Source organism: Sceloporus undulatus, chromosome 1 (assembly GCF_019175285.1).
Source record: "Sceloporus undulatus isolate JIND9_A2432 ecotype Alabama chromosome 1, SceUnd_v1.1, whole genome shotgun sequence".
Classification (NCBI taxonomy): domain Eukaryota; kingdom Metazoa; phylum Chordata; class Lepidosauria; order Squamata; family Phrynosomatidae; genus Sceloporus; species Sceloporus undulatus.
In genome coordinates this window covers 204,033,197-204,059,894 of record NC_056522.1, presented here as the reverse complement: position 1 = coordinate 204,059,894, position 26,698 = coordinate 204,033,197, and the positions used below count along the sequence as shown (strand labels likewise).

General features: G+C 45.3%; 1 protein-coding gene across 1 annotated transcript in view; it reads left to right on the top strand.

Annotated features, from left to right (window-relative positions):
- Positions 1-26,698, top strand: part of LOC121932411 (RNA-binding protein 45-like) — a 72,826-nt gene that overhangs the window by 14,859 nt on the left and 31,269 nt on the right. The gene's annotated exons all lie outside the window — the stretch shown is intronic.

Genomic DNA, 26,698 nt, shown 5'->3' with positions numbered 1-26,698 from the left:
GAAGTTTCCAGATCCTAAGAATTCTCATGTTTTATTAATAAATTGAGATTTTTCTATTTCATAGTTAGCCCCTCCTACAGAGACCATATATATAACAAGGAGGTCTCTACTCGCTCCATAGACGTGTGAAGCACATGAGTCCTAGGGCCTTCTCATCCCTCTACCTGATCCCCTTATCAAGCTTGTTGGTTGTGACCATCTACTTGTTCCATACTGAATATCATGACTGATTGTCCCTTCGATACGAGGGCTAGTCATTTGATACATTTTGCATCAACTGATGGCCATTTCACACGTACCCCTTACCAGCGGTTCTTGTTGGTACCATTCACCTTCTTCAAGATCAGAGGGATGCAACTGATTGGTCTCTAACTGAGATGAGCCCATCTCCTATACTGACCCCAATGTCAATGCAGTCTTATGCTCCTTAATGAGGGCCCCTATAAGTTGGGGACCTCATTGCAAGAAGACAGCTTATTCAATTCTTTTCTATTTACCACCTGGAATGCCAGCTGGTGACCCCTCAGTACTCCACCCTTAGGGCTTCCCTCACTCTCTGTGTAGGCAATGGAAGGAATTTCCAGCTATTCCTTACATAGGGCAGTTTGGCAACTTTCGCCCCATATACAGTGGGCCCTCCCCTTACATGGGGGATCAATTCTGGATCCCCCGCATAAGGGAATATCCAGTATCTCGGGCCCCATAGGAAAAATGGGGTTGTGCATGCGGCGGCAGCATGGCACACGAGCCACGGGCACACTCACCGTTGTTATTGTTGGTGGTTTTCCACATATGAAGAGAAAGCTGTGTATAGTTGCTCGCGTATGGCATGAGCGCATTGTACTACCACAGTACCATATGTGAATTAACACCTTACTACTTGAGAGGTGCTTGTCAATGCCAAGGATTGAAACAACCCTGGATGTACATAAGATTCGAAAGCTCCTCAGGTTTGAATCTCCATTTGAAGATCTGTCCAATCCAGGTTAATGTTTTGATGTCTCGGAACAAGCATACTGTCACATCTCTCCGTACGTGTTATCATTGTACCCTGGTTCCCTTGGACTTCTTGTCTCAAGGGGTCATTCTGGTGAGGTGGCGTTGTTATCACCTACTCCTGATAATACACTACGCCCTGATAATATGTGCATTCTGCATTCTTCCTGAGCTGTGCTGGGTTCCTTTCCAAGAGGGGGACCTGTCACTTCTGAACATCACCCTTGCTCAGTAGTCCAGTAGCGCCGCTACAGTAAACCCCCTAGCATTCCAATTGCTCCCTTTGCATTCTTTTCCGCAAATGTGATCTTCATTACAGTCCTCTCCTGGAAGTAAACAGTTACTTTTCCTCCTCTCCAATATACCAATACACGTCAGAAATAGTTACAGGAGTTCTCTCCCTTTATGCCTTCTAGGCTCTCTCTGGACGGATGGAACTATCCAGCTTTCATCTACTTGCTTTGTGATATGGACACACATTCTTTCTTGTTTCTTTGCTGGTGGTGCCCAGTTATCTCATTGCTGGGCTCAGATTTGTCTACTTCACACTCTATGCTAAAAGGATACTTAGGGCTGTGCAGACCACACGGCACGTGGCACAGCGCTCTCAGGCGCTGCGTCCACATGGCACCACCGCGCCACAGGAGCGTCTTAAAGCCACGGTGCAGTGGCTGTTGTGCCTTACCAGAGTGCAAAAAGAGCCACTTTTGCAGCTCCTTTTTGCACCATGGAAGGCCAGAATTGGGACGGCGATGTATGGGTGCTGCACCCCAGAACCAGTGCAGCTGGAGGCGGCTGCAGGCCGCCTCTTAGGGGGTGGCCTGCACAGCCTGTTAGTCCTTGGAGTACTTTAGTTCGTAGGATCTGTTGTTGATGCACAAATCTCATGCTTGAGTGATTTTATAATGCCACTGCCCCATCCTACATTTTAGATCACTTATTGACGTATTTGAGGGCTTGGGGACGTACAGACAGCCTGTAAGGGACGGCTCTGTGCCGCCCCTGGAAGCGCTGGACTGGGGCCACAGGAACTGGATGGTGCGGCTGGTGGTTGCCGCGCCAACGATGCACAAGCAGGAAGAAGCTGCCTAGAGCATTTTTTCTATTGGATCAAGAGGCTTTTTTTTTTTTACCAAACCTCCTTTTTCAGTATTTTTCTATTAGTCTATAACTGCTTGCAGTTGATGCTTCTTCTGCTTTCCATGTCACCTACTTGTTGATAGCTTTCTGTGGGAGATTGCCATTGCCAGCAAATCTATGCCCTTTGCGTTCTAGGTCAGAGGTTTCTTTCCCAACCTAGACTATACTTGGCAATCCATTTACATGCTCTTAGTTCACTACTAAGCAGCATAGAAGTGTAAATGCTACTGCTATTGCTATTACAATACTTTTTTCTGTCTTGATATTGCTGAATGCTATTCCCAGAGTTATTCTCTCTTTGACTCATCTACAGAGTAGAGATGGCCAGTACTACAAAGTGTCCCTGCCATTGAAGCTTACTAATGGTCTGTTCAACATAAGAGCTAATAGGCATGCCTGTGTTTTGCCACTGTGAAGGCTCTTTCCCTGGAGGGTGGCTATTTCCACTACATTTCTGTCGTATTGGATTTTCTGCTGACTTAGAGTCATCTTATTATGATCAAGACGTCATTATTAAGCCTACTTTGGCTCAGATTTACATTGTCGTTTCTGTTTGGGAGCAATGCACCTTTTTTGTGTGACAGACACTCCCTCCTCTTGTGACTAACAGCTTGCTAGTCTAACCCCATGGAGTGATTCACAGAGAGCATGAAGAGGAACGACAGGTTGCTACACTGAAACGGGGTTCTTCGATGGTCATCTGTGAATTCCACACAAACCCACTATCCTCCCCTCTTGTCGTGCCTGCTTCTCCTTAATCCTAGGTTGCTGCGTTGTGCATCCATTTGAACTGAGGGTTTGGATGGGAAGAGAGCAGGAGCAATTGAAGAGTGGGTGGTGCTACCTCCAAAACGCTTCTAACAGCTCTAGAAAGTTCTGAATATGCCTGCGCAGGTGCAGAATAACCCATTTGTGTGAATCACAGATGACCACTCGAAGACCAAGTTACAGGTAAACAGCCTGTCCGTTTCCCGTCTTATCCAAGGTTTCTGCGCCTTCCATATAAACTTAGAAATAATTTTGTCCATCCTACAAATGTTTTATCATTCATATAAATAATAGGGATATTCTGAAATAAAAACATCATCTTACGTAGATCATCATCTTTATTGTGGATATTCTTCCCAGCAGAGATACTTTTAGAGATTTCAGTTTTTTCAAATTTTATAAAAATGTTTTTTAATAGTTATTTTCAAAAAGTTGCAAGTTTTGTTTTGTTTTTTGTAATTGTTATGCCCAAATATTTTTTTTATTTCCAATACATCACACACTTCTGTGAGACCATTTAGAGTTCACTGACATCCCACATGAAACTTCCACAAAATTAAGGGCCCTGGCCAACATTTATTTTACTGTATGATACAGCGTGGTTCCCTCCCGCCCTCTCTTAAAACGGAGGAATGAAAATCTTTGCCATTTTAATCTGGGTCTTCTTTAGGGTTCCATCATCAGTTTTTGGCCACCTAAAGGCCCAGTTTGATGGGTGGCTGAACCAGATGGCGGAGTTAAGATTCCATTTAAGCATTCTTAAGTATTGGAATCTCAGGATATTTATTTGGGTTCTTTGATAATCTTTTTGGCTATTTACTATTTGGCTTTGAGAATAAATAACCATATACCATCCCTGAGAAGAAACACAGACATATCAATGCCTGAGTGTTAAGCTTCATGACATTACATTGTTTGTATGTAAGGTATCATATATTGATTACATTACATCATGTGGGCATTAGGATGTTACACTTTCATTAGGAATGAACTTTTTTCTCTACATTCTTTAACAGGCTTTTAAATATTTATCACATATAGAATATTACCATTGTAAACAGTATAATGTAGCAAAACTCCTGCCTATCTTGAATGAAGAAGTAACCTATCCAAGGGTTATCCTTCATCCACTGTGGCAGAAAAAAACATATCACAAAAATCTCAGTTCTTTTGTTTGTTGGGTTAGGTTCTAATACCGCTGAGGTTCAGCCAGTGTCTACGCCACCAGAACTCTGTGGATATGGATACTATGTGGGCAGTGCGGGTTACAGTTCCACTTTGCTGTATCATTGACTGAACCGCTTACATCCAATTTGCACTACTGACACTGCAGTAGTGTAGAACAGCAACAGACACTCAAGAATTCAAGAGAAGAACTTGATTACGCCAGTAGGTAGTATGATGTTACACTAAAGATTTATGTGTTCCTATCACAGACAGGGCAGTCGTTTCATTAAAAACCTCGAGGCATTTCTACTTCTAAAAAAAAGATTTTAAGAAGATTCAGTATTATAATGTAACAATTAAATTGGCGTGTTACAGACTGCAAAAATAAAGCTGCTTCGGGTACTTTGGAGGTGGCTGTTAAATGATGCATGCACCTAGAATCCGAAGCTGCACCAAACTGCACCCAGTGCAGGAATGGAGTGTGGCTTTGGTCGACCATATTAACTGAGCCTGTGTTCAGTACCCATGAATACTGTGAGCAGTAGCAGGTAGTACAGGTTTTGGAACAGGCTGAATATCGCTTATATGAAAAACTTGAGACTAAAAACATTTCAGAGTTGGGATATTTATTTATTTATTTATGGGGATCATGTAACATATTACATACCTATACTGTATTTTTGAGGCTGGCAAGAGACTGCTGGAGAAGACTAAGATCTGTGAAATGGCAGGAATCCACATGTAGTGCTTGGTTAATCCACATGTCAGCCATTTCAGAGATCTTCATGTCTCTCTCCACTGTGTATTTGCTCCAGTCCACAAATACAGTACAGGTGTCCCGAGTATCCAACATCCCAAATACAACATATCTTCAAAATTGAAGCCTCAGAACGTCATGGTCGGTGTTCAAAACGAGTTTGTTTTTGAGGTTTCAGATTTCCAGATTAGGGATACCAATCTGTAATACATTGTGAGTGTGACAAAAAAAAAACCCTCCGGAAATTAACGACTGTATACTGCTGCTGGGTCAATAGTGCAGTACAAGAACCAAATGCCAGTATAAGATGGGGAAGTACTTGCCTTCACAGTACTTACATGTTAAATGAAACCGTGGGGTTTATTACTGATCAGAATTTGAACATGAGCCAGCAAGGTGTGCTGCAGTAGAGAGGAAAAATCCAATCTTAGCCTGTATTAATGGAAGCCATCCTGCCTCTGTTTAAACTCCAAGGAAGAGACTCCACCAAAATCTCCAAGGGAAATGGGTTTCAACTGTCGAAAACGCCCTTAACAGTCGGGCCTAATGTTGGAAGGTGGAATCTCTTTTCCGTAGCCTAGCTTGCATCCAATAGCTCTTGGGTCCTGTCTTTGGAGCGCTAAAACCCCCAAATCCAACAAAGCCAAAATTAGGTTTGAAATGCATGCAATCCCTCCATCCACTCACATATGTTGCACGAGAAGCTGTGGAGTGTAGGGGGAATGGGATTAACCTAGATAAAGTCAACACAAACCCATTTGGAAGAACAGAGTAATGTTTGGAGAAATTCAAAGATTATTAGCCTTTGGCAGTAGAGTCAGAAGGTAAAGAAGATCGTGTAAGTACCTTTGAGACTCAAGGAAAGAAAGAAGTTGCAGCCTGAGCTTTTGGAGACTTCAGTCTACTTCCGCAGCATCAGATTGTTTAGGAAAGTAGGGCTGAAGCACGAAAGCTCATGCTGGCCCAATTTTTTCTTTTCAGTTCCATCCCCCTGTAGGGGTGTCTCAGCCCCAAGAAGTTACCTTTTTTCTTTCTTTCTCCTGTAATGGGTTTTCTAATTCTTTTGCCCTGATGAAGGAGAAGCCAGTGGAGTCATAATCGTTTGCAACATGTAGAATTGTGCATTTTGGTTGGCACAAGAAACTACCCTGTTTTAAGGTGGCTTTTGGGTGTTAGTAACTATGGCCTCTTAGACGGTTGGGTCATTGAAACAGCTTGCCTGGTCCAAAAGTGGCCCAAAGCAGCTTTATTTAGGCCCTGGCTTGCTCAGGCCCTTAGATCTTTGCTGTCGCTGCTCTCTGACAGCTGAATTTCCTAGGGCCCATTGTTTTTTTCACACTGTTGCAACCGAACCAAATGCCTGATGTCAGTGGAGCCACAAGTACTGCCATTGGCCTCGCCAGGAAAGGCATTGAGGGGCCTTTGGGCCTAGAAGCATGACTGTCCTTCAGTAGAAGGCTGTGCAAATTAAGTGGCAGCATTGGCCGGGCCTTGGGGGCGCAGGAGGAGGGGTGGTGGTGAATGTGTTGGCTTTTTGGACAGTGACCACTGGGACCATGGACAACATCCTCCCTTCTCCGCTCGCAGGTCATGTAAAGGGCCAGGAAGATGTGCCGCTGCAGGAAATAATCTGCCCTGGCGGCAAGGCTAGGGGATTCCCTGGAAATGTAGTTTTCAGCATCAGCCTTCCTAACCCTAGTACGTAGTGAATACATACTTTAATGGGTTTTGTAACCCGCCATAACGTGTTTTTCACAAATGCTACAAAATCCTCATAACTACTGCGTAGCAGTGAGCCATGGAAGTTAAATTGTCATATCAAATTGGATTATTACGCGTGTGTTATTTATGTGGCATCATTTTTCATAATGGCTCTGAATTCTGAGGAGTGGCAATGCTTAAGATGCAATTAGTAACAATCCATTTAATTCTTTTTGGCTGGCCAGTAAAGAATGTAGTGTATATTCTTGACTATAATTTGAAAACCTCATGTATAAATCGAGGGCAGGTTTGTGGGGGCCCAAGATTTGGGGTTTGATATGAGAAGTCGGAATAAAACATAGGGGCAGGCACAACAGATGTGAAGGATTAAGCAAAGGAACACAAAAATGGCCAAAGGGCATACAAAAACCACAGCCATAATGGTTTCTATGTGCACGGGTTCCCTTTTTTAAAATAGGACTTAAAGTACATTGACCGCATGGATAAACTGAACGCAGGTTTTTGGGGTCTGTTTCTGACTACAATGTCTAGACTTATACATGATATATTCATAAGTTCCCTCAATATTCAAATAACCAAATGAAACTGGAAGGTGACATTGTGAAACAGGGCAACTTACAGAATCATAAAATTATATAAACGGGAAAAAGGAAAATATGGACGAGACAAATGAGTGTCGAGTGTTCCCTGACTATGGATGCTTGTAGCGGATAGAATTACAATCCATTTAACGGTTGACCCTCCACATTTGCGGCTTTGATTGTTCCGGATTGGATTAATACAGAACAGACAGGCCAAACTAAAGCTGCGTCAGGTCAGTTTGAGGTATGCTGTTTTAAATGATGCATGCATCCGAAGAACCTGGAAGCCACAACCAAAGCTGCTAGAGCGGCAGCTTTGGTGGCAAACCCTTCAGTGTAGCCAAGATGGCAAGAAGTTATCATTGAGGCCAGGCCTCACCTGGAAGAACCTGTGTCCAATTCTGGGCCCAACAATTCAAAAAGGATGCGGAGAAGCTGGAACATGTTCGAGGAGGGTCACAAAAATAGTGAAGGGTCTGGAACATGCCGTATGAGGAGGTCATCCTTTCTCTCTCTACTCTGTTTACTCGATCCTCTCAGTGGATTCAATAAGAAGGGCAAGAGAGTGAAAAATTGCGTTATTTTCCTGTGCCTCTATCTCCAAAAGAAGAGAATGAGATGTGGGATCTCCTCCGACGTAAGACACCCATTTCTTTCCTTCCCGTCCCTTCCTCTGGGTCTTATTTCTTGCCATTCTGGGGCGAGAAAGTGTGACCTTGCTCAGGGTCAAACCAGACTCATAGTGCCCCTACATTCATCTCTTCTTCCCCTTACCACAGGCGACTCTCATTGCAAAACTGAGCTGCCTCGCCTGCACAAATAACAGTTTTCCAATGTAATTTGTGGACTAACCTGCCACGTCATTTCCATACACAAAAGATTTGTAATTTGTAGTGACATCCAATGGCATAAGATGGCTGTCCCTGGCTCCACTCCACCAAAAGGCACATCTGAGAATAGACTGACATCTCCAAAAGCTCCTGCTGCCCATTTTCTTTCTTTTCAGTGAGTCTCAGAGTCTCAGGCTTACACGCTGTAGATTGTAGATTGTTGGACGAGACTCCTAAGGAGGACAGGCCTTGTGCCCCTTAACCTCTCGTTAGCGAGAAAGGCAGTGTTGCTCAGTGGTCCTGCAGGACAGTGTAACTACTCCTTGAAAGTAGGGATAGTCCCTCATCTGCAAGCAGACTTGGAGAGACTCAGGGCCAGGCAGTAGGGGCATTTGGGACACAGGGATTGTCAATCTGAAAGTCTCACCTATTTGGTCATTACAGCCTCCAAAAGCCACGAAAACCCCTCTGTGCAACAAAGCATGACACCACGTCTCAGACATTTCCACCGAGAGGATCTTCCCCACTTCCACGGTAAGCAAAGGAAACTTGATGACCCAAGACTGGGTTTGGTGGTTCCTTCCCCCCTTGAAGGCCTTGAACCATGCATATTGACTGCAGGCAGGGCCAGGCTTTGTGTTGTGTCCCACTGGGACAATCTGGTCATCCTTTCGCTAGCTCTTGTTTAAAATCTAAACTCTATCCTTCTCAGGGATCAAGAAGAAGGCAAGAGAAGGGGGGGGTTTAAAAAAAAAATTGCGTTATTTTCCGTGCCTCTATCGCCAAAGAAGAGATGAAGATGTGGATCTTCTCCGACGTAAGACCCCCATTCCTTTCCTTCCTTTCCCTTCCTCTGTTCTTTATTTCTTTGCTCAGTTGTCGGGGCTGAGAAAGTGTGACGTGCTCAGGGTCAAAACCAGATCCCAAATAGGGTGCCCCTACATTCATCATCTCTTCCCCGTACCACAGGCTACTGCTCATTGCAAAAACTGGAGCTGCCATCCTCCATGCACAAATACCAGTTTCCAATTGTTGTGGACGAACCTGCACGCCCGGCATGTCCATACACAAAGATTTGTATTGTATTGACATACCAAGCATAAAAGATGGTCTGTCCCGGGCTTCCCTCCACCAAATGCATCTGAGGCAGTAGACTGACATCTCCAAAAGCTTCCTGCTGCCATTTTCTTGCTTCCATGAGTCCTCAAGTCTCAGCTACACGGCGTAGATGTAGATTGTGGACAGGGAACCTAAGGAGGGACAGGCCGTGCCCCTTACATCTCTGTTAGTCGAGAAGGCAGGTGTTGCTCAGTGGTCCTGCAGGACCGTGTACCTACTCCTTGAAAGTAGGGAGAGGCTCATCTGCATCAGACTGGAGAAGACTCAGGGCCGGCAGTAGGGCATTTGTGGACAACAGGGATGGTCATCCTGAAAAGTCCTCACCTATGGTGGTCATTACAGCCTCCAAAAGCACCACGAAGAACCCACTCTGGGCACAAAGCAGAGAACACCTCTCGACAGTTCACCAGATGATCTTCCCACTGTCCACGGGAAGCAAAGAGAACTTGATACCCAAAGACGGGGTTTGGTGGTTCCTCCTTCCCCCCCTTTAAAGGCCTTGAACCATGATCAGATGGACTGCAGGCAGGCCAAAGGCTTGGGTGTGGGTGCCCACGGGGAACCAATCGGTACCATCCTTTCTCTAGCGCTTGTTTAACTCCGATCCTGCTCAGGAGTCAAAAGAAGGGCAAGGAGTGAAAAATGGCCGTTATGTTCCTGTGCCTCTAGCGCCAAAGAAGAGAAGAAGATGTGGATCGGCTTCGCCGACTAAGACCACCCCATATTTCTTTCCCCTTCCTTCCCTCCTCTGTCTTTATTTTCTTTGCTCATTTCTGGGGCTGAGAAAGGGTACTTGCCAGGGAGTCAAACCAGAATCTCATAGGGTTCCCCTACATTCTCTCTTCCCCTTAACACAGCTACTCTCATTGCAAAACTGGAGCTGCCATCTCCATGCACAATACCAGTTTTCCAAATGTATTGTGACTAAACCGGCCACTTCATTTCCAGACACAAAGGATTTGTAAGTTGTATTGACATACCAATGGCATATAGATGTCCCTGGCCCGTGGCTTCCACTCCACCAAATGCATCTGAGGAAGGTAAGACTGACATCTCCAAAAGCTCCTGCTGCCCATTATTCTTTCTTTCAGGGAGTCTCAGAGTCTCAGGCTACACGGCTGTAGAGTGTAGATTTGTGGGAACAGGAGACCTAAGAGGACAGGCCTTGCCCCTTACCTCTCTGTTAGGCGAGAAGGCAGGTGTTGCCTCAGTGGTCCTGCAGAACATTGTACTACTCCTTAAAGTAGGAGAGTCCTCAGCTGCAAGCAGACTTGGCGAAGACTCAGGGCCAGGCAGTAGGGCATTTGTGGACAACAGGGATGGTCATCTGAAAGTCCCCACCGATGTGTCCATTACAGCCTCCAAAAGCCACGAGAACCCACTCTGGGCACAAGCAGACACCTCTCAGACATTTCCACCAGAGGATCGTCCCCACTTCCACGGTAGCAAAGAGAAACTTGAATGACTCCAAAAGACTGGGTTTGGGTGGTTCCTTCCCCCCTGTTAAGGCCTTGAACCATGACAGATGGACTGAAGGCAGGGCCAAGGCTTTGTGTGGTGCCCACTGGGACCAATCTGGTCATCCTTTCTCTAGCCTTGTTTAAACTCTATCCCTTCTCAGGAGTCAAGAAGAAGGCCAGAGAGTGAAAATGCGTTATTTTCCTGTGCCTCTATCAATCGCCAAAGAAGAGAAGGAAAGAATGTGGGATTTCTCTGACGTAAGACCCCATTTCCTTTCCTTCCTTCCCTTCCTCTGTACTTTATTTTCTTTGCTCATTTTCCTGGGCTGAGAAGTGGGGACTTGCTCAGGAAGGTCAAAACCAGAATCCTCATAGGGTGCCCCTACATTCATCTCGTCCCCCTTACCACAGGCTACTCTCATTGCAAAAACTGGAGCGCATCCTCCATGCACAAATACCAGTTTCGCAATGTATTGGGGACTAACCGCCACTTCAAATTTCCATACACAAAGGAGTTGTAATTTGTATGGACATAACAATGGAATATAGAGGTCTGTCCCCCTGGCTTCCACTCCACCAATGCATCTGAGGAGTAGACTGACATCTTCCAAAAGCGCCTGCTGCCCATTTCTTTCTTTCTGTGAGTCTCAGAGTCTCAGCTACACGGCTGTAGATTGTAGATTGTGGACAAGGAGAACCCGAAGGAGGGACAGGCCTTTCCCTTACCTCTCTGGTAGCGAGAAAGGCAGGTGGTGATCAGTGTCCTGCAGGAACCGTGTACCTACCCTTGGAAAGGAGGGAGAGTCTCATCTGCAAGCAGACTTTGGAGAAGACTCAGGGCCAGGCAGTAGGGCATTTGTGGACACAGGATGGTCCATCTGAAAGTCTCACCTATTGTGGTCATTACAAACAAGCCTCCAAAAGGCCACGAAGAACCCACTCTGGGCACAAAGCAAGACCCTCAGAAAACATTTCCACCAGAGGATCGTCAACCTTCCACGTAAGCAAAGAGAAAACTTGATGACCCAAAGCTGGGTTTGGTGGTTCCTTCCCCCTTAAAGGCCATTTTGAACCATGACAGATTTGACTGCAGGCAGGGCCAAGGCTTTGTGTGGTGCCCACTGGGACCAATCTGTTCATCCTTTCTCTAGATCTTGTTTAAACTATCCTTCTCAGGGAGTCCAAGAAGATGGACAAGAGAGTGAAAAATGGCTTTGTTCCGGTGCTCAATCGACAAAGAAGAGAATGAAAGATAGTGGGATCTTCTCTAACGTAAGACCCCATTTTCTTTCCTTCCTTCCCGTCCTCGGTTCTTTATTTTCTTTGCTCATTTCCTGGGGCTGAGAAAGTGTGACTTCTCAGAGTCAAAACCCAGATCCTCATAGGGTGCCCCTACATTGCAATCTCTTCCCTTACCACAGCTACTCTCATTGCAAACTGGAGATTCCATCTCCATGCACAAATACCAGTTGCCAATGTATTTGTGGACTAACCGCCACTATCTTTCCATACACAGGATTTGTATTTGTAGTGACTACCAATGGCATATAGAATTGTCTGGTCCCTGGCTTCCCATCCACCCAGCTCTGAGGAAGTAACCTGACATCTCAAAAGCTCCTGCTGCCCAGTCTTTCTTTCAGTGAGTCGCAGAGTCCGCAGGCTACAACGGCGGTAGGATTGTAGATTGTGGGACAGGAGACCTAAGGAGGGACAGGCCCCCCCCCCCTTTGCCCCTTACCTCTCATGTTAGCGAGAAAGGCGTGTTGCTCAGTGGTCCTGCAGGAACCTTGTACCTACTCCTTGAAAGTAAGGGAGAGCTCATCTGCAAGCAGACTTTGGAGAAGACTCAGTCAGGCAGTAGGGCATTTGTGGACACAGGGAGGGTCATCTGAAGTTCGCACTATTGGTGGTCATTACGCCTTCCAAAAAGCCACGAATAACCCACTCTGAGGCACAAGCAGACACCGCTCAGACATTTCCCAAGAGGATCTTCCCACTTCCACACGTAAGCAAAGAGAAACTTGATGACCGCAAAACTGGGTTTGGTGGGTTCCTTCCCCCCGTTAAGGCCCTTGAACACCATACAGATGGACGGGCAGGCAGGGCCAAGAAGGCTGGTGTGGGGGTGCCCACTGGGACCAATCTGGTCATCCCTTTCTCTAGCTCTTGTGTTTAACTCTATCCTTCTCAGGGATCAAAGAAGAAGGGCAAGAGAGTGAAAATTGCGTTATGGTTGTCCTGTGCCTCAATCGCCAAAGAAGAGAATGAAGATGTGGGATCTTCTCTAACTTAAGACCCCATTTCTTTCCTTCCTTCCTTCCTCTTTTTCTTTAGTTTCTTTGGCTCAGTTTCTGGCTGAGAAAGTGTGACTTGCTCAGGAAGTCAAAACCAGATCCTCATAGGGTGCCCTACAGTCATCTCTTTTCCCTACCAAGCTACTCTCATGTGCAAAACTGGAGCTGCCATCTCATGCACAAATACCAGGTTTTCCATGTATTTTGTGGACTAACCTGGCAATTCATTTCCATACACAAAGGATTTGTAATTTTGTATTGACTAACCATGGCATATAGATGTCGTCCCTGGCTTCCACTTCCACCGAAATGCCATCTGAGGAATGAGACTGACATCTCCAAAAGCGCCTGCTAGCCATTTCTTTCTTTCAGTGAGTCTCAGAGTCTCAAGGCTAACACGGCCTTGTAGATTGTAGATTGGGGGACAGGAGACCTAAGGAGGACAGGCCTTGGCCCCCTTAACTCTCTGTTAGCGAGAAAAGGCAGGTTGGTTGCTCTCAGTGGTCTGCAGGAACCTTGTACCTAATCCTTGAAGTAGGGGAGAGTCCTCATCTGCAGCAGACTTGGAGAAGATCAGGGCCAGGCAGTAGGGATTTTGTGGACACAGGGATGGTCAATCTGAAAGTCTCAACCTATTGTGTCATTACAGCCTCCAAAAGCCACGAAGAAACCCACGCTGGGCACAAAGCAGACACCTCTCAGACATTTCCCACCAGAGGATCTTCCCTTCCCTTCCACGGTAAGCAAAAGAAAACATGATGACCCAAAGACGGGGTTTGGTTGGTTCCTTCCCCCCTGTAAAGGCCGGTGAACCATGACAGATGGACTGCAGGCAGGCCCTATTTCAAATGCCCCAGTGGAAGAGTTCCGGTTTCATTCTTTTTCTTTTGTTTTGATAGCGGACCTTGAAGACCAGAAAATGCAAATTAGAGATGCAGAGAAGCAAGAAGAAAATGAAAATCACAAAAGAAGCAAAACAAGGTGCGGCAGCCAATGTTATGTGATAATTTAACCAGGAGGAGGGCTGTGCAACCTTTATGCCCATGTGCATTCGGGTAGCCAATTCCTGTGGGACAAGAAATTCTGCCCATGTCTAGAGGGCTTTGAGATTCCTTTCCCAGTTATCGTGGGAATGGAACCCATTTGTCTGGGTGGTTTAATGTTCTAACCCATAAACTCACCCAAGGTGAGGAGGGGTCTTAGGGACTTGGTGTCTTCTGTTACTGAGATTAAAACCATGATTTTATATTTGTGGACTAAACTAGACATTTGTTGAAGGTCTCTTTATTTTCCTCCCCTCGTTGCAGACTCACAGAAGTCCAAGGGCAGGATACTGAGGAGGCATCTGTCCATGGAGATTCTCTCACTTATTCCATAAGGACCAAGTTTGGCACCCGATACAGCGTGTCCTGAGAAGGCATGAATATCCGATTTCATGCCTACTGTACCTACCTTGTCCAGGTTCCTCTTCCCCCCGTAGAGACCTGGATAATGGAGAGGATGGACTGCAGGCAGGGCCCGATTTCTGCCCCAGTGGAAAGTGGCCGGTTTTCCATTCTTCCTTTTGGTTGGATAGCGACCCGTGAAGACCAGGATGCAAATTAGGAGATGCAGAGAAGAAGAAGAAATGAAAATCCAAAAGAGCAAAGACAATTGATGCTAGCCAATGTATGTGATAAGTTACCAGGATGATGGGCTTTTGCAACCTTTATATGCCCATGATTCATTTCTGGTATCCAATTTCTTTGGGGAACAAGAAAATTTCTGCCCATGTCTAGAGGGCTTTGAGATTCCTTTCCTAACAATGTTATCTTGGGAATGGTACACCATTTGTCTGGGTAGTTTTTATGTTCTACCCATAAAATCACCCAGAGGTGAGGAGGGGTCTCGGACTTGGTGTCCTTCTGGGTACTGAGATTTACCAATGAATTTTATATTTGTGGGACTAACTAGACATTGTTGTTGAAGGTCTCTTTCTCCCTCGTTTCAGACTCCCAGAAGTCCAAGTGGGCAGATACTGAGGAAGGCATCTGTCCATGGAAGATTCCGCTCATGCTATTCCAGTAAGGACAAACAAAGTGTTGCAACCTGCTACAACAGCGTGTCCCTGAGAAAGGCATGATGATCCTGATTTCATGCTATGTACCTTACCTGTCCAGGTTCCTTCCCCCCTTAAGAGACCCTTGGATAAATGAAAGAGATGACTGCGGCAGGCCCTATTTCTTGGCCCCAGTGAAGATGTCCGGTTCATTCTTTTTCTTTGGGTTTGATAGCGGAAACCCTTGAAAGACCAGGATGCCAAATTTAGGACTGCCAGAGAAGCAAAGAAGAAAAATGAAAATCCAAAAGAGCAACGACAATGTGCTGCGAGCCAAATGTAGGTGATAAGTTAACGCAGATGGGGGCCTTTGCAACCTTTTATGCCCATGAATATTTCTGGTACACTTCTTTGGGAACAAGAAGAAATTCCTGCCCATGTTCTAGAGGGCTTTGAGATTCCTTTTCCCAAGTGTATCGTGGAATGGTACCCAGTTTGTCGGGGGATTTATGTTCGACGCCATAAACTACACCCAGAGGTGAGGAGGGGGTCTTCGGACTTGTGTCTCTGTGACGGGATTACCATGATTTTTATGATTTGTGGACGAACTAGACATTTTTTGTTGAGTCTCTTTCTTTTCCCCCTCGTTTCAGACTCCAGAAGTCCAGGCAGATACGGATGAAGGCATCTGTCCAAGGGAGATTCGCGCAGCTATTTCCAGTAAGGACACAATTTGCACCCGCGAACAAATACATACAGCGTGTCCTGAGAAGGCATGAAAGGATCCTGATTTCATGCTACTGTAACCTTTATACTACCTTTCTAGGTTCCTGCACCCCTGAGAGACCTGGGATAATAGAGATGACTTGCAGGCCAGGCCCTATTTCCCGTGCCCCAGTGGAAGAGTGGCCCGGTTTCCTTCTTTTTCTTCTTGTTGGATAGCGGACCCTTGAGACCAGGATGCAAAATTTAGGAGAGCAGAGAAGCAAGAAGAAAATAAAATCCAAAGAGCAAAACATGTGCTGCTAGCCAAATGTATGTGATAATTACAGGAGGATGGGCTTTGCAACCTTTATGCCATTGGATCATTTTCTGTAGCCAATTCTTCTTTGGGAAACAAGAAATTCGCCCCATGTCTAGAGGGCTTTGAGATTCCTTTCCCAAGTTATCTTGGGAATGTAAACCCTGTGTCTGGGGTGGAGTTTTATGTTCTAGCCCATAACTCACCGAGGGGAGGAGGGGTCTTCGGACTTGGGTGTCTTCTGTTACTGAGATACCATGATGGTAATATTGTGGCCTACGAGACATTGTGTTGAAGGTCTCTTTCTCCCCTCGTTTCAGACTCCCAGAAGTCCCAAGGGGCAGGATACTGAGAGGCAGCTGTCCAATGAGATTCGCTCAGCGTTCAGTAAGGACACAAGTGTTGCACCCGCTACAGCGTGTCCTGAGAAGGCATGAATGATCCTGATTTCATGCTACTGTACCTTACCTGGTCCAGGTTCCTGCCCACCTTAGAGACCTTGGATAATGAGAGTGGACTTGCAGGCAGGGCCCTATTCTTGCCCCATTGGAAGTGTGGTCCGGTTCATTCTTTTTCTTTTGTTTTTGATACGGACCCTTGAAGACCAGGATGCAAATTAGGAGATGCAGAGAAAGCAAGAAGAAAATGAAAAGCCAAAAGAGCAAAGACAAGGTGCGGCTAGCCAATGGTATTTGATAAGTTACAGATGATGGGGCTTTGCACCTTATTCCCATGATCATTTCTGTAGCCAATTCGTTGGGACAAGAAATGCTGCCCATTCTAGAGGGCTTTGAGATTCCTTTCCAAGTTTATCGGTGGGAATGGTAACGCCATTTGTCTGGGTAGTTTATGTTCTTACCCATGAAACTCACCCAGAGTGAAGAGGGGTCTTCGGGCGTTTGGTTGTACTGCGTTACGGAGATTAGACACAGGATTTGATATTTGGTGGACTAACAGACCATTTTGTTGAAGGTCTCGTTCTCCCCTCGTTGCAGCCTCCCAGGAGTCCAAAAGGCAGGATACGAGGAGGCAATCTGTCCAAGGGGAGAATTTCTCTCAGCTATCCAGTAAGGACACAAGTTTGCACCCGCGACAGTGTGTCCTGAGAAGGGCAGAATGATCCTGATGTCATGCGACGGTACCTTACCTTGTCCAGGTTCTTTCCCCCCTTTGAGACACTTGGATAATGAAGAGATGGACTGCAGCCAGGGCCCTATTTATATGCCCCAGTGGAAAGTGTCCCGGTTTGCATTCTTTCCGTTGTTTTGATTAGCGAACCCTTGAAGACCAGAATGCAAAATAAGGAGAGATGCAGAGAAAGCAAGAAGAAAATGAAAATCAAAGGAGCAAAGACAATGTGCCTGCTAGCCAAAATGTATGTGATAAAGTTTACCAGGAGGATGGGGCTTTTGCAACCTTTGAATGCCAATGATCATTTCCTGGTAGCCAATTCCTTTGGGAAACAGAAATTCCGCCCATAGGTGTCTAGAGGGCTTTGAGATTTCCTTTCCAAGTTATCTTGGAAATGGTAACCATTTGTCTGGGTGGAGGTTTTATGTTCTACCCAAAACTCACCAGAGGTGAAGGAGGGTCTTCGGACTTGGTGTCTTCTGTTACCTGATATTACCCAGGATTTTTAGATTTGTGGACTAACTAGACTTTGTTTGAAGGTCTCGTTCTCCCCTCGTTTCAGCCTCCAAAGGCCAAGGGCAGATCTGAGGGAAGGCCGTCTTTCCAATGGAGATTCTCTCACCTATTCCAGTAAGGACACAGTTCACTTCGCTACATGGTGTCCGAGAAGGCAGGAATGATCCTGATTGTCTTACATTGTCCAGGTGAAGCACAGACCTGAACTACCCTCCGTTTCAAAGGCCTCATATGACAACTGACCCCGGAGAGACAGAAGGACATTCCAGCACTCCCAACAAACAGACACATCTCCTACGCAGTGTGGTAAGAAGACAAATGTATCTTGTCCCTCCTGAAGCCAGCCCTTCAGACGGCTTTGTTCCCTCTTGACCTCAGAGGTGAGGGCATTTCTCATAACACACCTATTTCTAATATAACATTACCTAAGAAGTTGCTGTTTGGTGGCCCGTTGGGTTTTAAGGCCACGGGTTTACAGTCTAAAAAGACATGAAACAAAAGAGAAGGGAATGGTAGTGAGGAAGTTTGATGAAGTCAGTGTTCTCTCGCCCTCTGAAGCCTGGGCAGAAAGCAGATGGACTGGAGAGAATAGAAGAGTGATAGAAGAGTAATCCAATTTTTTCATTTTCTTCCCTTTGACAGACCTTGATCCAGATTCAGACAATACAATTAAAACACAATCAAATGTAGAGAAGCAACACAGGTAAATTGATATTTTCTGGTTAAGTGGCTGTGGGTCCAGCCAAAAAGGAGCTTTTCCCATATCTCTGAGGGTTGCTGATTTCATTTTCTGGCCTCTTGTTTTTTCTGCTGTCAGCAGAAAATGAAGCTGGTATCTTGAAGGTACTGAGGGATGAATGTAAGATGGGTTCTTGGCCGGTTTGTAGATGCAACGGGACTGTTTACATTTCTATCAACTTTTATTTAACCTATTTTCAGGCCTCCAAGAAACACAAGGAAACCCTGAAGGCAGCCTGTAAAAGTGTCCCATGTAAGGAAATTGTTCTTTGGTAAAATTCAAAGTGCCCAAGAGTACTGAGAAGGTAGTCCTCATCTTCGCATCCATGACATTGTCCTACATTTCAACCTCCTGACCGGGAGGAAAGTCCAAAATGTCCCTTCATTACAAAAACAGAACTAGAACCCATGAATGTACAGTACGATTTAGTGTTTTTTGTTTTATTTTGCTTTCCCTTTGAGTTTTAAACAGAAACCCAGCAGCCACCATCTTAAACGTCAGGGTAACAGCTTCAGAATACGCAGCTAAGCGCCGATTGAGTGACCCGTTTCGCAAAGTGGTCCTTCGACGGAGTACTCTTTGACCAGTCAACAAGGTAATCTAGGCTGAGAGAGTGTGACTGCCCAAGGTCACCCAGGGGGTTCCCAATGGCTGACTGGGAATCGAAACCTGTCCCTAAGTGTAGCCCAACACACAAACGACTACACCAAGACAGGAGGCTTTCATAATAGATCCATAACCAAAATAAAAACAACACAGTGGCCATTACCTTGAAGCTGAGAGCGTGTGGTCATCCAAGCAAGCTTTACTACAATGGCTGAGCTGGGAGTTTAACTCTAGTCTCCATGGTCATAGTCCAACGCTCAAACACTAGTTTTTCCTAAATACATGCCCAGCTGTTTGGAGAACTGATATGGCCTTGCGGGTCTAGCAATTGCCAAAACCTGAGAGGCCAAAAACCATTATGCTGGCCTGAAGGAGGATACACAGTTCCAAGATAGGTAATGCCCCCAAAGCCAGATGGGTTTACGTTGGCTTTTGAGTTTGCAGTGTTCCAACAAGCACGTCTGACCCATCTCTATGGAAATGATCTTGTTGCACCTTTGGGATAATTGAAAGAAAGAAGGTAGCATGAGTTATTGTAGATCTGAGCCGACATTTTAAATGCTCAAGTCTAGAAGCTCGTGCAACCATTTCTTTCCGTAGTCTCAAAGATGCTTCAAGATCCCGTTGCCAACTGATTTTCTGGCTTAAACATATCCTCCCAGCCCTTGCATCAAATAGCCATAATGACATAACAAATACTTAGTACTTTGCCTCCCTTTTTGCGACAGCTAACATCCTGCTGTCTAAAAGCAGCTGCCTAATTTCTCGCATGGGACATCATTTTGGGACCTTGAGGATGCAAAATATCCCACAAAAGCAGCTCTCTGCCTGCTGGCAGCTAAAAACAGAAGCAGAGCAGTTTAAGTAGCCCAACAGGTTGCTGTGCTCCTCTTTGTGACTCCCAACTTGCTGCCGTTAATAACATCCTTTATATAAAATGACAAAACACTGGTTGCTTTTGGGATATACCCTTTTTTGGGGAATATTTTTCAAACTCTGTTTGGTTTGAAACTGGATGCAGTAGAGAGTATAGCTGACTATACAGGCTACAAGTTGTTACATGGGACTGTGAATGTAAGAGGGAAAGGGTCTAATGACCCCCCTTTCCCACAGCAATGGCTACTTGGGGGGAAGAGAAGGGAAACATCTGCCTTCTGTTTCGCGGATGGCTTCCACAATCCAGATATTTGGGTAAGTTCTGGCCTCTTGATTTTGAAGTCATGGCAAAGAGCTATTGTAACCAAGATGGGGGGGTGGGGTGGTTGTTGCCTATCTCTACAGTACATTTCCATGATTTTTCGTATCATGAAATGCAGAGATATAGGATGGGGCACCTGGCTTGAGGAGACAACATGTGAAAGGGATCTAGGAGTCTGTAAGGAGTCTGCTCAATGGGGAATATTTAATTAGCCAACACACCAATATTGGGCTCCTTACAAGTACCCATTCTGGAACAAATCCCGCAGTTGTTACCAAGGGAACTGACGCAAAGCGCTTGAATTTTAAGCTAGTTTATTGATGCCAGCTTGGATAGTATAATCAGAGTTCAAGCAGACTGGCATCAATAGCCAGAGAAAGAAGCAAAACGGCCAAATTTCTCATGTCAGGAACCAATGTCACGAAATTTTGTGTATGGACCATGGCCAAGCAATCTTTATTTTATGTAGGAACCAATGTCCCGGGTCAGTGTGTGTGTGGTTGGTGGTGGAGGAATGGTGTAATACGAACAATGGCCATCAAGTGTGAGCCAGATCGGAGAAAAGTGTGGTGAAGAGTTCTCTGACTTTGTTCCGGATGGACAAACAAAAGTTTCTGGAAGTGGTCTTGGTGCGCCGCGGTTGTTTGTATGGTGCGTACACCAGTGGTTAAGCACACACCAGCATCTACTGAGATCAGGGTTTATGCACTCTGGATGCAATAATCCAAGGTCTATGAAACTACAAGCAACAACAAATGTTAAGGTGCAGGAACAAAGGTTTTGCAGCCAGGAACCGGGAATTGAGATACCACGTATGCCTTGCAGGCTGCATAAGCAGTTCTGGGAATGGGCCAAAGTCTGCTGAGATGGTAAGCTTAGTGTCCCTGGGTAAGAGAGCCAAAACGTTGCGAGGGAACCAGAAAGTTAAAGCTGTGTTCATACTTCGCCAGGGAGCATGAACAGTGTCCCATAAGCTGGCAACCCTATGTGCTTGGTCTTTTGGAATGCAAGCATCTCAGATGGTTCGTGAACCAGACCCACTGTCACCTGTGGAGGGAAGCAAGAAAACTAGCGCATTATGCAAAGATGCATCGACCCAGGAACAAATCGGGATTCATAGTTTTTCAAAGCACCATCTGGATGAAGCACTTTAAGGAAGGACACTGAGTCGTTTGGAGATATCTCTGGAGGACATCACCATGACAATAGAAAAAGCCAGATGTCTTCTTCTGTATAGCTTGTGCAGCTCCACATTGCGGGCATCTTGTAGTGCGGCTCCGCCGCGGCCTGCATTCTTGAAGCAAACTGATCTTACCTTCTCAGAAGGTTCTTAGAAAAAAGAGGAACAAAGATAGTGTAAAGGGTGGAAAAAAGAAACATAGATGTTCAATTATTTTTCTTGCATGGGGGAAGATGGGAAAGAGACAGCATGTCATACTTGCCCCCCTTGACGTTACTGAAAGAGACCGCCTTTCCCAATCTGTGCCATGGGCCTGTGGAAAATTTTGGACAGAGCTGTTAAAGAGGAACTGAAACTCATGCAAGGAGAAAAATGTCAGTAGACCTGAGTATAAGGATCAGAGAAACATACAATGAATAAAAACAGAGTTAGTAAACTAGCTACCATTAGTAAACGCACACACACACACACACATCATTTTCTTGAGAAGAAAAAACCCAATCAAAAAAAAGGAGAAGAAAACCAAGTCCTTTTATTTAATATATGGACCATCGCTGCAAACCGGCCATCAAGCCTCAGCAGTGGAACCGCTGTTTAAAGGGGGAGGCCAGTTCTTGCTCGCTGGCGCTCGCCCACCAGAAGAAATCCATTGCACAGGACAGGCCTTGGAAGGATACATCCAACGTATCAGTGCGCTTGTAGAAGCCCGGATGAGTCCGTCCTGAATCTGCGTTCACGAAGTAAAGCCAAGAAGAAAGAAGATTTTATATATATATTCAAACTCAAAGGGTAAAGGTAACGTCGGAAAGCGTCCCCAAGAATTAACCAACTTTCCCTATTCAAAATGAAAACGGCACAAGGGTCCCTACCGAAGCCAATTTTGCTTCTCTGTTGTTGGATCTGCCCAGGAGCCTGGAGCAGCGCGATGACCAGCAGAGGAACATCCTCCTTAGCCTTTGAAAGAGAACCTTCTTTAATCCTTCACGTCACTAACTCGGCAGCCCAGAGACGGACCCAAAGAGCACTATACATTTTTTTTCCAGTCCACACCTTTTGGATGGGGATGAAAGAGAACTCCTGACATTTTTGAGAGTGCGAGCAGGCCTGGGAAAGATCACAAAGCATATAGCAAGCAAAAACTTAATTCATTTTCAGCCACCTGAACTCGAAAGGTGTGTGAGAGAAAACTCTTTGAACTAGTTTGTGGGAGGTAATTAGCACTTGAAGGGTGCTTGTCTTTAAGCTAAAGCAAAGCCATTTGAAAGGACTGTAAAAGCCCCAACTGAAACACTCACCCCCCTCCTAATGGAGACAAAGAAAAAAAACCAAGTCAAGAGGCCAGAGCATGTAGCTGAATTACACGATCACAGCTAACAAAAGGTAAACAATATATGACTAACGAAAATGAATTAACCTTAGCCACAGTAGAAGAACGAGAGAGATGGAATGAATCTCCCTACCCGCTTCAACAGAACGCGAAACCTACTCAGATATACTGCACTCGGGCTAAGGTGAGGCGCATATAACAAAACATGAAAGTCAGAAAGCAGAGGAAGATGAGGGAGTCCTTTTTCCTCAACAAACCCCGTATCGTTACCCAGAAACATCAAAAAAAAAAAGAAGCATGGTCTTACTGCTGTTTTCAGGAAGCATGGATTATAACAGTGTAAGAAAAACCAACATGCATCAAGATGTATCAACAGAGCAGAGAGGCGGTTCTCTCCCTCAGAGTCCCCAGAAATAAGATGACAAGCAAATAAAACTAACCAACACGGAGTTTTTATTTTTCTTTTCTTACAACTTGGGTGTAAAAAAGGTTTTGTAGTTCAGCAAGCTATCCTGGGGGGTTTGGAACACACTCAATCCTTTTTGCATGTGTTTTAGAAAGTCTGCCTGGGCCCCGTCTCTCGTCACAGTTTGCTGGTTATGCCTTCTCAGGGAGAGAGAGGAAAAGGGACGCTGGAGCTGATGCAGTCACATAAGAAGAACTGAGATGTAAGTGGGTTCTAACTCTAAGCACCTACCAAGTACAGTTTTTAACTCAAAAGGAATGCTTTATGTATTTTGTCTATAAGATTTGCACCTCACAAGGAACCAAACTATGGCCTGTTACAAACTGCCCAAATAAGCTGCCTCGGGCGCTTTGGAGGTATGCTAATTTAAATGATGCATGCATCCTAAGATCCAGAAGCTGCACCAAAGCGGCACTCCAGTGGCGTAGGAAGTGTGGCTTTGGCGCACACCTCCAGACTCTTGGGACCCCATCATCATTTAAACAACATACCTCCAAAGAGACCCAAAGCAGCTTTAGTTTGCATCGGTAACAGGCGCAAGCTCTCTCTATTTCAAACCAGGCTGTCTACCAAAGCTGTAAAAAAGAGATCTGTATTGTAGCCAAGCAAGCTTCTAATTTAAAACAAAATGGTAGTCTTTTGCTTACAACCTTGATCACATAAGGTTAGGTCTCGCCAAAAACTCACACGCACAACAGAACAGGCTAGCAAATCATGGAGGCCTCTGATATATTAAGGGGGAAAGGGGGGCGGACTACTTTAAAACAAAGACAAAAACCCTTTAATGAGATGGAAAATCAACATGGGAAGAAGCTGATGGAAAAGAGATGAAGACAGGATCCTTAAACAAAGTGATTCTAGCCGAAGATTATTGCGGGGGAGGTTTATACTTATCCTGGATCTTGAAATGGTTGGAGGCTGTATGGATGACTTTCAGAAGCAAATTTTGAAGGAAAGCACTGGTTTTGAAGCAACATTCTCACACGGAGGCCTGCCCCATAAGTATCGATTTTGCCAGAAGCCCATGAACTGGCTAAAGGGCCCTGCTGGGTTTCCCCCAGTATGCGCAAATGTTTGAAGATAATTCAATTTCCTGTTGACATCACCTCTGTGAGGAAAAGATCATGAATTTTAGGAGAAATATGAAATGGAATTCTTGTAAGACGGTGAAATCATTGAATAAATATGCAGCAATGAAAGTAAAAATAAATCGACCAAGGAAAGAGGAGTGATGAATCTTGAAGAGGATGACCCTTGTGCAATAAGAAGCACAAATGGAACCTATGAAAACATACGCAGAGATGGTCTCGGGTGAGGAGCTAGAAGTTTGGTTGCCACTCCTGACAATCTAGAGACTCAAACATTGCGGCAGTGGGGATATAGTCCTTTTTCTGATCACGGGGAGAGAAAATAATGAAATGGTCTGTCCACAGTTACAGCAGGGGAGACAGTGAACCTAATCAGCTTTCCAAAACCTGTGGGAGGCAGAGGCAATCAGGAGCTCTTCAAACATGCGCCATCAAATAAGGTTGGAGCACCTGACTCCACCTTCAGCTACTCTCCCCGCCTAGTGAAACCTGGAATATAATTAGTGAGACTATACGCTGGATAAACCTCCAAGGTGGATGTTTTAAGATACACATATTGGCATATGTAATAAGCTAGAAGGTACCACCAATATACAGGATATATATTTTTAACTTTCACTTTCCATTGCCAAACATATCTTGACGGCTAAATGCAGCTTTTAATTAGGTCAAATATTCCTTTCCTGTGGCGAAAGATTGGAAATGTTCAACTGAACGTCTTGGGCACCCTTCAAACTAACAAGGCCAAATGCAGAAGTTTCTTTTTAGAAATTTTATACAACAGACCAGAATGAAATTCCTTAATGCCAACCTGACCACATTCACAGCAGTATAATTTATGTGGGGTTTTTTACCCCGGGAAAGGGGGGGGGGCATTTCGTTCCTTGATTGGATGCCTTTAAAATTCTTGGATGTTGACTGCTTCTTTGAGGACTTGGGCTAAACCAATGCTCTAATGTTCTCTTCATTTTAGTGGGGGTGCCCTTAGCATCTGGGAACTGAAAAGGCTTTTCCTTCCCTTGTGTCCGCCTGCCCCTAGGGCTTGGGGTCTAGGAGATCCATCAGTTAATGCATTGGGCTTTCCCATCTATCCCAGTTTTACAGAGTTGTCTCCAGAAATTGTGCTTTCAGATCTCTAGAAGCAAGAGTCTGAGGTCCTTTTGTCTCTACTATGCTCTGGTTTTTCACAGGTCGCATTGGGACATCGAGAGCACACTCCGGAGGGGGTTCATGGTTTCCAGTTGGGGGCCCATAACGCTCACGGGGAATGCACAGAGCCCCAAGCATTATGGGCCTGTTGGGTTTTTAATGATGCCCGTTGCACTAGTGTTTCCTTTGCTTAATCCTTCAATCCGTTTGTTGCATCTCCTAGGTTTTCCTTGACTAATCGTATCAAAACCCATAATCTCGTGGCCCCAAAACCTGCCCTCAACTATATAGAGGTCGACTTTGAGTCAAGAATATACACGTACATTCAATTACTTGGCCAGTCCAAAAAAATTGAATGGATTTAGTACTATTTCACTTAAGCAATGCAACTCTCAGAATCAAGCCAGTTGAAAATGATGCCACATAAATAGCACACTGCAGGAATAAAACAGTGATATGACAGTTAACTGCCATGGCTCAATGCTACACAGTTATGGGATTGTAGCATTGGAGACCCTTAGCATTCTGTGTCCAGACAGCTCTGGTGACCCCAACAAGCTATAATTCCCAGAATTCCATAGCGCTCAGATGTGGCAATGAAGTAGGGTCAAACGACTGGATTATGTCTGGCAGGGCAGATGTGTCACAATAATCTCACAAAACTTACAGTTTTTCCCAATCCGTAGTGGTTTGATCCAGGGCATTAAAAGTGTCCCCAAATGGATTATTTCTGCAAGGCACAGTAAATTCTACAATGGTTCAGTTTTCCCAGAATGGGAAATCCCACCTCCTTTTTGTTTCTCTTCTGCACAGCACCTTGAATGAGAAGATTATAGATGTCCCATCGTTTTCTCAACAGTCCAATGCAGTTCAGAGAGGTAAGTAAGAGAGAGAAAAACCCAAAGTCACTAGCTTGTCTACCTGCCTCAGGGTGGCTCTTCAGAAGCTTCAGGAAGATATTGGGCCATAGGTTGGCTGGGCTAGTCATGGTTGCGCCCATCCAGTTCACATCAGTATGTGAACAGCCTGGAGAGAGGCATGGACGTAAACTAGGATTTTTAGGAAGGGGGGTCCAGTCTAAGTGCCACCATTATAATGGGGCTTGGGTGCGGTGGGTGCGGCGGTGTCAACAGCACACACCAGGATATCAATTCATTTTCCTATGGAAGGGGGTTCCAAGACCCCAAGAACCAACCTCCCCCTCCCCGAAACATCCTCCCGCCTCCCCCCATCCCTTGGCTACGTCCACGTCCCTGAGAGAGAGCACACTGAAGTGCAGCCAAAGGGTCCTGACTCAGGGTGTTTATCAGATGAGATTTCTTTTCGGCAGCTCAGATCTGATCTGCTGCTCTCTGCTGGGGCTTTTTCTTCTGCAGGGTGGCCATTCACATTGACATATAAAGAC